Source organism: Watersipora subatra, chromosome 8, assembly GCF_963576615.1.
Source record: "Watersipora subatra chromosome 8, tzWatSuba1.1, whole genome shotgun sequence".
NCBI classification, from domain to species: domain Eukaryota; kingdom Metazoa; phylum Bryozoa; class Gymnolaemata; order Cheilostomatida; family Watersiporidae; genus Watersipora; species Watersipora subatra.
In genome coordinates, this window is record NC_088715.1 from 44,303,879 (window position 1) to 44,313,399 (window position 9,521).

Here is a 9,521-nt window from a genome sequence, read left to right on the forward strand (position 1 = left end):
TGGCCTTAAAGTTTGGCTTATTTATGTATAAACTTAAAAACATTACTTTTTATTTTGTGGGTTTTCACTGTCCACAAAAGACCCTGGTCCCCGTTTATCCCGAAAATTGAATGGTTACTGCAGAAAACAGCTATGACAGGCCGAACAGGATTTGGAACAAAAGGTACATTTCTCACAAACAGAGATTGTAAATGGTACAAAAATGCAAGTTAAGCAATACGAGTGTCATTCAGAGTTAAAAAAAGCTATAGCTTGTTGCATACTATTAGATACATCGTCCAAATACATATTATTGAAATTTTTGGACTAACACAAAATTTTTCATCTCAATATTTGTAAAATACATCTAAAAAAATATTGTTTTTCACCAAGGTTCATTCTATGTCACTCACTATTTTGGTGTTTTGACACCCTAATTTACCTTCACTAAGTTCCTTTGTCCGCTCTCCTCTGACCAGAAACCTCCCCAAATATGTAAGCTTTTGTAACTTTGAATCGCCAATTCTTTAGATAACTTGTCTAGCACCAAAGTCGGTGCAGAACATGTTATAGCAACACCCTGCAATTAGTAATAACAAAATAGAAATATCACATTTTTTGAATGAATGATTTTCCGATTTAAATTAAACTCTTTTCATAGCTAATCAATTGAAAGCTCATTGCTTGCTGCAAAAAAAGGAAAAAACTGAGAAAGCAGAAGTGCATCTGATATTTTAGCTTATGACTCTCAATCCCAGCTTTGATATTTGTCACCATTGTGATTTGTAGGCAATAGCAGAACGCGAGTTAAGCAATGTAAAAACTTATTTATATCCTATTAAAAAAAGGACTTCAAATATTGAAGTGGTATTTCAAAAGCAATTACTCATTCGTAAAATTCATAGTCAGTAGTCTGACCCTGATCTGGACTTGGCTTTTAGATATTATTGCAAAGTAAAGTTTAGAGCTGGTCACCATAGGTTTTAACTGTGAGTTTCAGTTCCTATCCCAGACACTATGCTTACATATAGTCTGTACAAGTGCTATCGTCAGTGGACAGGCAACCAGAATGCAAGAACATGACAACTATAAACATGCAAGGGTGAATAGGAGCTGTATACACCAATAGTCCAATTTGTAAAACGGAAAAACTAGTAAATGACATTCAACTAAATTGTTGTTGATGACAGCTCTGCACAAGCTTCAGCTAAACATTCACAGATAATAATTACATAAGAAAATACACAAACTAAAAAGCAATAATACTTAGTCAATACTAAGAATGATTACGAAGTTTAAGAATATTAATCAAAATTACGTACAGTGGCACTCGCATACCGTTGTTGCTTGAAAGGTATGTTTCCAAAAGAAAATCTTGTCATTTTTCTAAAAGATTACTAATGCTTAAAGGTTGACATGCAACAAAATTCACGCTACAGTTATTTGGTATCAAAAGATTCATATGTGTTACTCTGTTGTGTTGCATGTGCAATATATGTAGAAATGTGATAACATGCTCTTAAAAGCTCAAAAGCGAAAAGTTAATCGCCGCCATCACGAAATTGCCGAAGATTAGAATCCCGTTCCAAAAATGGGTCAAATGGAACGTAGCTCGACAAGATGGCTTCTGTTTACACTTTCATGCAACCTCATTCATTCAAATATTTTCACAATTACGCTTCACGCATTCAATGAAACGATGTCTATTGTCCTCAAGCATCTGTTTCCTCATCACTGTATTGATGTCACTTTGAGCACTGATATCTCAAAACCTACCGTAAAAAATGGTTTAATTTTTAACCTTAGCTCGAAGGAATGCATATCATCATCTGATAAGCATGACAAACCTGTTGGTCACCTGTGATAGTCAAAAAATGCTGCGAAAATTATGCGCGCTGTTTGGCAAGAAGCATGGGTCACATGATCAGATTGCGACTAGACGATTAGATCAACCCAAAACAAAATTGTAAACTAGCGAGCATCTATATTTGGTAAGAGCTCTTTGGCGAAATCCAAAGTTTATGTCATAAACTAGTGCTACAAGAAGTTTTATATTGAGCCTTTTACGGAACTTACAATTCATGTGAGAAGATCACGTGTCAAAACAATAACCAAATCATTTTACTATGTCAGAGAAATGAATTGATTCCAATCTACGGCGGTTTCGGGATCGCGGAGATTAACTGTTTCTTTTTTAGCTTTTAAGAGCTTGTAATCACAGTTCTCCATATTTTGCACCCACAACACAGCAGAGTAAGCCAAGGTGAATCTTTTGATACCAAATAACCGTAATGAAATTTTGTTGCAAGTCAACCTTCAACAAGCAAAATGATAACAAGCTCCAGTACCATGCATTGACAACTTGGGCAGCTAAGTCGTACGTGCAAATTAGATGAGTATTTTACGGTATTTTTGAAAGGCCAATAATTAACCAATATTTGAGTTTTCATCAAAATAAAGTACATTTAATGGGCCATTTTAGCAGCGCAAAGAAAGCACATTTCTGATGACCATTTGCACTAATTTAGGGCAGGTAGTAGGAGTGAAACAAATTGGTTCGACTTATTTTAGTCAAAAATGGATACAAGTATTAGCCAAATGAAAGTTTGTTACGGAAAGTTCTATCATAAGAACATAATTTGAAATAAATTATATAATAAACTTCTTGCAGTTGCTTCATTTTGTCCTGCAAACACATTAAAATCTGTAATAGAAAACAAGACACCTATACAAAATCAAAACTGGTAGTTAATTTCTGTTAGTGATGACATATTTTTTATTGTAGTTCTACAATAGCACTATAAGTTCCAAACAGTGCATTAACTATTAATATGTGTCATGATCACAGAATTCATGGTAAGTCGGGATTACAAGATTTAGCAAACAAAATTTTGATTCTAGCCTAATTACAGCAGATTATATGGTCAAAAAACTGAAGCACGTTTACCATTAGTGCAAAAACATAGATCCAAGAAAACTGGTATTAAAGTTTTAGAAACGAAAACCAATGTAAAGTTTTGTTTACATTTCAAAACGACATAGCAATCAATATCAAGATATTGTGATATTTATCTAGATTTCTGTACTTGGATCCAAAAAACTATGCTGAATTTAAAAATCTAAACAGATTTTAGCTGGTTGTCAAAGAAATAGCTGTATATTTATAAGAAAGTGTATTACTTATTTTTGCAGATATTAAAAACAGCTTGATTGTATCGCGATATTGGGCACACCCAAATCATCAACCAAATCTTTAGAAAATTAACAACAGTAACATATTGCACACCATCGGTCACTATATACTTCGACCTTGCAAACTCGAATAATTATTCTCATAACTAAATCTGATTATAATTTCATAAAAATTGAATAATTATTCTTATTATTAAATATTGTAGTAATCTTGTAAGAATCGTTAGGAAAATATCACCACAACTCCCTTAACTTTCACTGCTTTTGACATCAGTTAGAATACCAAAGTACTCATTACAAACGTCCAAAATGTCAAAGTTACCTTTAAATTCGGCAAAAAAGAAACAATTATTTTTAGCGGACACCATTTTTCAGTACTTCTTGTTTAGCATAGCAACGGTTTTAAGTTTTTTTTCGATGGTAAAATACTTTTATTGGCTAAACTGACTTCAGATTCAGAAAGATCACTCTTTCATTGGTCCAGACCTACAGGTTACAAAATTTGTTACCAATATTATAAGTTCAGTTGGTGCAACTTCAAAGTCGAATAACTCAACTTCGTGATTTGCGACTTAACCATGGTTTCTGTGACCGCAACCCATATGATCTACCTGCTGATAACTTCAACTCCTTTACTAACAAATGGATCTCTCTACCGCGACATAAGTGTTTCGTGAAATTAATTTCTAAAAGAGTGTATAAATGGTTATAACTTTACACCCCAATTGTTTATTAACAATATTTTTATAGCAAGTTTGTCAGCATAAGTTTTTAAGTTAGTTCATGCCCCCAAAAATATTACAAACGAGTTGTCCGAGTGAGAGGGACCATTTTTCGTCCATTTTGAAATTACTGTGAGGTAAGCACAAAACTCTAGTCTGATGATTTATGAATATTATTAGTTTACATGTTAATTAATCTGATGAACATAATTACTCTCATTAGTACTATTGCTCAATAAAGTTGCTCAGTCTATAGATCTGAAGTTAGTAACCATTTATGGCTATATTGCTTCTGAAATTACTGGTCATCAGTAAGAAGATTTCATAAAACAAGTTTTTGCAAAGCAAAACTATGCTCAGGTTGTAAACGCATTCTTATTTGCTCAACATATGCAAATAATAGCTTTTTTCAATCAGGTATAGATGTAATAAGATAATTTACTAATTAATCAGTAATCGGAAACAATTTGTACAAAAGCTTGCTAAAGCCGCATCATGCAGCACTTGGCCATACAGAAACACATTGCCAAACGAGCTGTACTATTGGTAGTTTAAGAATTGACACTGAAACAGCTTCAACATAAAATTAAGACATAAGAAATCAGTGCAAAAACTGCTTCGTATTACATTTACTTCATGCCTTGTTGTAATTGAGCATCATACTGCGTGCACAATTAGGAAAAATGGCTGCAAGATCAAAATTTACCAAGTCTTTAATTTGTTAATGAAGCCGTGATAAAAAACAATTTAGACAATTTATGCAGAACTTAAATGCAACTGCATTTCATCAGCATTTTTATAAGCAGGCTTAGTGTAAAAAAAAACAGAGTAAGAGCCATACTACAAGTTCATGAAGTTTTGAACAAATTGTTACTTTACCCTTCAATATGTTGTAAAATGCTAAGACAAGGTTAAAAAATTATTGACGCTGTTGGAAAAGAGAACGTTTCAAATGCCTCTAGATTTCATAAAAACAGCTAAAAATGATGGCCAGGGTTCTTGAGGACACTTTTATTTGTATGAAATATTGGTAGATAGAACATTATTACACAAACAGACAATTCCAGAATTAAAGCGCAAACATTGTGGCCATGAAGGGTAAATAAAAATTGTTTCAAAGTAAAAGCCAAAAGGTTATTGTGCCTGGTAGTGGTAGCATCATTACCATATCATTTTTCTATTGAATAACGTAATACACTTTTTATTAGAATAGAACAGACATTGGTACATTAATTTGTCCTACATGTGATGGCTCTTATTAAAGACCTAATTTTCACCAATAAAAGGTGCCCTCAGATTAAGATGACCTTATTTATGAACCACTCCGCCTATCAGAGTTTTTTAACATACACATTAATCAGCAGAAGGTTTTACGCCTAATGTTACCGACAAAAAATCTAAAAAGTGTGTTGCAGTATGAGCTTGGTCAGGTTCTCATCCTCTTTTGCTGATACAATAGGTAGCAATCAGTAGTCCATTTTCCAAAGGTTTATTTATTGCCCATTTCTAAAACCTTGGTAGCTGTAAAGGTCTAACACAGCTGTTTATTGCAATAATAAACTGTAAAAACAAAAATAATGATTCTCAAAAAACTTTGGTCGCTGTTGGCTGTTAACATGTTTTCTATTAGTTAGATGCAGGATGACGATTGGTTTTTTCCTATTAGGTACACATATGACCGGCTAACTAATTGCCTACTCACTAATAAGAAATGTTTTGTACAAAGATTTTTTAGCGCATTGCTCTTGGTTATAAGCGTACATTGTGCTGAGCTGCACTGCGCAGCCTGTTGTACGCACTCAGTTAATGGACTAGACCAAAATCTGATTGTGTTTTAGACTTTTTCCATTCGGAAAACCCAGGCTACACTCATTAAGAAATACATTCAATCTTTAAAAAATGGTTAATATTTTAGTACTTTGATATTGTATTTGTACAATTTAAATATCAATTGTACATGCCACTCCGTACATGGTTATTTTGCTTCATAACTATAGTTTTACTGTTTTTGCGGATTGTCAGTGCTATAGTATTTTAGTGTAGCCAACTACCCAATGAAATGACTGCAGTCTCCAGAGCTCACTTTAGTCATCAAAGCCCAATTTAATTATCAGAAGATTAGGACTACAAAAAGTAGAGGACTCATCAACTTACCCTTCAGTTTTTCAAAACACTTGTAGGCCAATATGATTAGTTCTGTGAGAACATGATTAAAGAACAATAGTTCTGCGTGGTGAGCTCATCTTCGTTCTCCAGATTAAACAACTTCTACAAAAGAACAAAGATTTTAACATTGTATAAAAAATAAGTTGATGAGGACTTTATGCACAGAGTCTCTGACCACCTTCAATTTGGTATTGGAAAAAATGTTGAAAGTGAGCTACCGTTAAACCTATATTTGAATGCACCTTGATTTGATTGGCACCGCTATTTGGGACCACATCAGGAGATTGCTTTGAAAATCGAGCGCCATCTTTTTAATGAACGCCAACTCTATTTGAGGAGGTAAGTTACCTTATCAGTATATGTATAGGTTTAGGTATATTTGCCTTTTGTGAAAATATAGCAAGGAGCTTTTAAGGTCCAAACACACTAGGCGATTTTATTGCAAGCGTCATGAGGGCGAAGATATCGCTGGTGCGTGCATAAACACACTTGAGCGATTTACTAGCAAATGATATAATGGGCACGCTCACAAACTGCCAATAAAAATCCGTATCATCAGTTTTTTCGGAGTTGTTGATAAATTTAGGCCAGTCAAAATGTCGTCGTCTAGGCTACAACATAAACAACCTCCACATTTGTTATTAAACCTATCTCCCTTTCAGAGAGTGTACACTGCCTACACTACAAGAAGACAAAAGAAAAACGATTCTTGTATTTTTAGCTGTATTTTTTTTACAATTTTTTATACATATTTTATTTTGTAGTGGTTTTTCATATTTAATATATTAAATATTTACCATTCTCAAAATGGTCAACCGGCGCAACGATTGACTCCGGATGTTGGTTTTCAACTCGGATTTTTTTTAATTTTGTTATGATGGACAGAACTGGGAGTGCTATTATTAAATTCATGAACATTTGAGTGTTCGTTCTGAAGATGTTTCGTAACAAAATAGAAAATTGGAGCTGATGTACGTTGTTGAACATCGGTAAGAAATAATTACCTGCCGTAAAATTACATTCTGGTAAGAACTAACCAATCGAAATGCATCTCGTTAGCAATAAAGTTGTGTAGAGAAATTCTAGCTTTATCGCTCTGCATGAACACGCTGAGTGAATTTTAACGCAGATTAGCTCTAACGCAATATCGCTCTAAATATCGCCTAATTTGTTTTCACCTTAAGAGAATGCTTCAGCGATAACACTTGTTCTATTGAGTCAAATATGCTACAAAGCAAAAAATTACTCTGAATTTGTTGTCGGGGTTTTATAAAAACACCATTATCAGCTTTTTAAATGTCTTAACCGCCAGTACATCAGCAGTCATAATTAAACATTGTCCCAAAAACAAGCGGCCTCAAACTGCCTAAAATATCGTACTAATCAAACATTCCATGTTAAAGAATAGAGAAAGCATAATATTATTATGCTTTATTAGTTATCTTGAGGTGTTGACTGATGTTCTAAAAAAGGAATCAAGGAGATTGACCCCCTAGAAGCTGAGATATAGACAGCCAAACACAGGTCTACCTAATAAAGAATCAGAGGAAAACCCTTCGAAAATCCCGAAAACTGTGACGTATAGATCGACTTAATGGTCATGAGCCGGAGTTGCGCACCCTTACCGCCGTTATGTATAAAGATTGTTTTGGCTACGAGATGTGAAACGCTTCTCGCGATAGTAAATAATTTACATACTAGCTCTGGTTTCTCAGGAAAATCATCCAAACATTGTGTGGTAAAGGCATTTGCCCACAACCCCTCGCCATGATTTTTTAAAGCAGAAGAGCAGATTTTGACTATTGAGCTTCAAATTTTAACTCGATCTCCACGGATATGCTCCGAAGATCATATGTTCAACGAACGGCACGTGTATAGTCTATATGCGATATCCGCGATTGCAGTTTGTTTAGAATAAGAAATAGGAATGGGACTTTTTGTTCCTTCATCATTTTTCTACTGTGTATCTACTGCAGCATTCAGTTGATTTTCATGATTATCGTCACTATTAACAGACTGGAAGTTCACTACAGCCATAATCTTAAAAAGACTAACTTGACCGTGCTGCTCTTGCTATAAGAAAAGAAAACGATAACTTTTGCTTTGATTTTTCTATTGATCTATTATCTTATCTATGATTATTTTGTATGATTTATATAATATTCATAATGCATATTATACAAAATAATAATATAACTGCGTATAGAATAAATGATGTAACTAATATAATTTGTAGAAAATTCCAAATGATAACCGAGATTGATGATTGATTATATTTATTAGCTATAGCTATAGTTAAAAAATCTGAACAACGCTAAAGATGAGCCTGGATATGGAAGCTAAGTAGGAGAACAACAAAACTGAGCTGAACTAGCAAGATAGCGAAATGTTGCGAAGTAATAGATGCGTGTAATTATTTTATGCTAAAACTAATCTACACGTCAGAGGGACTGGTTCGGAATTCTAGGAGCGATGATTGTTAGGCCCAATTTGATTGTTCTATACTTCCAGGGATTAAACCAATTAAAACGCCGTGATTGTTATAGGAGAGCGCATTAGTTGGCTTAATTGACCAATGGCACACAAGTCGATTTCATACGTCATATATTGATGATTACCAAAACACTTTTGTTTTTGGTAGACCTGTGTTTGGCTGGCTATATCTCAGCTTCTGGTTGGTCAATCTCCTTAATTCTTTTTTTAGAACATCAGTCAACACCTCAAGATAAATAATAAAGCATAATAATATTATGTTTTCTCTATTCTTTAAGTGGAAAGAAAATGGGATAAACTACAGCATTGAAATTAAAGCACTCTCACACTCACTTCATGAACAGTTCTGTCAAAATCTTTACTGATAACTCAGCTTGCACTTTTATACCATTAAGTGCCAGAGTCACATCTAGAAGCAATAGGTCGGCTTTGCGCTAGAGGACAAGCAAGGCTAAAAGTGATAAAAATTAGATAATACACAATAAACTTTCAAGTTCAATTAGTGATGAGGGAGCAAAAGTATCCTACATGGGAGCTATTGCACACTTTAAACATGATATTTGTACCTCACAAACTCACATGGTCTTTTAGAGTAAAGTAGATGCTCCTATAACGTATACCTCCTATAGCATAAATTCTAGAAAAAGTCGGGCAATTTTGTGAAGTTTTTGCTTCGTACCGCGTAAAAATCTCCATATAACTTAAAGTGTATCATCGGGCGAGTTCTAAAGTTTGATTTGAGTGTTAGTCTGTCTCGCCACACCTGCGAGAAAAGAAAGCGACATACAGCGGTGTCAGAAAGTATTTGTCCACCTCAAACCTCACTGCCCATTTTAAGTAAATTTGTTGTAGTAGTCATGTAGAGGGATTGAACCCTGACAAACCATGCATCATTTAAAAGTAAATTAACATTAGATCTTGTTGACACCATCAGTAATAAAATTACGGTTAATCAGGGATCAATAATCA

At 34.1% G+C, this 9,521-nt stretch overlaps 1 long non-coding RNA gene across 1 annotated transcript; it reads right to left on the reverse strand.

The window, feature by feature from the left end:
- Nucleotides 1–428: 428 nt before the first annotated feature.
- Nucleotides 429–9,276, reverse strand: LOC137402067 (uncharacterized). Its single transcript, XR_010979439.1, has 3 exons — nt 8,886–9,276; nt 6,048–6,161; nt 429–559 (listed from the first exon to the last, which is right to left on the reverse strand). It is a non-coding gene; the product is annotated as an uncharacterized lncRNA (long non-coding RNA).
- Between the last annotated feature and the right edge of the window lie 245 nt (nt 9,277–9,521).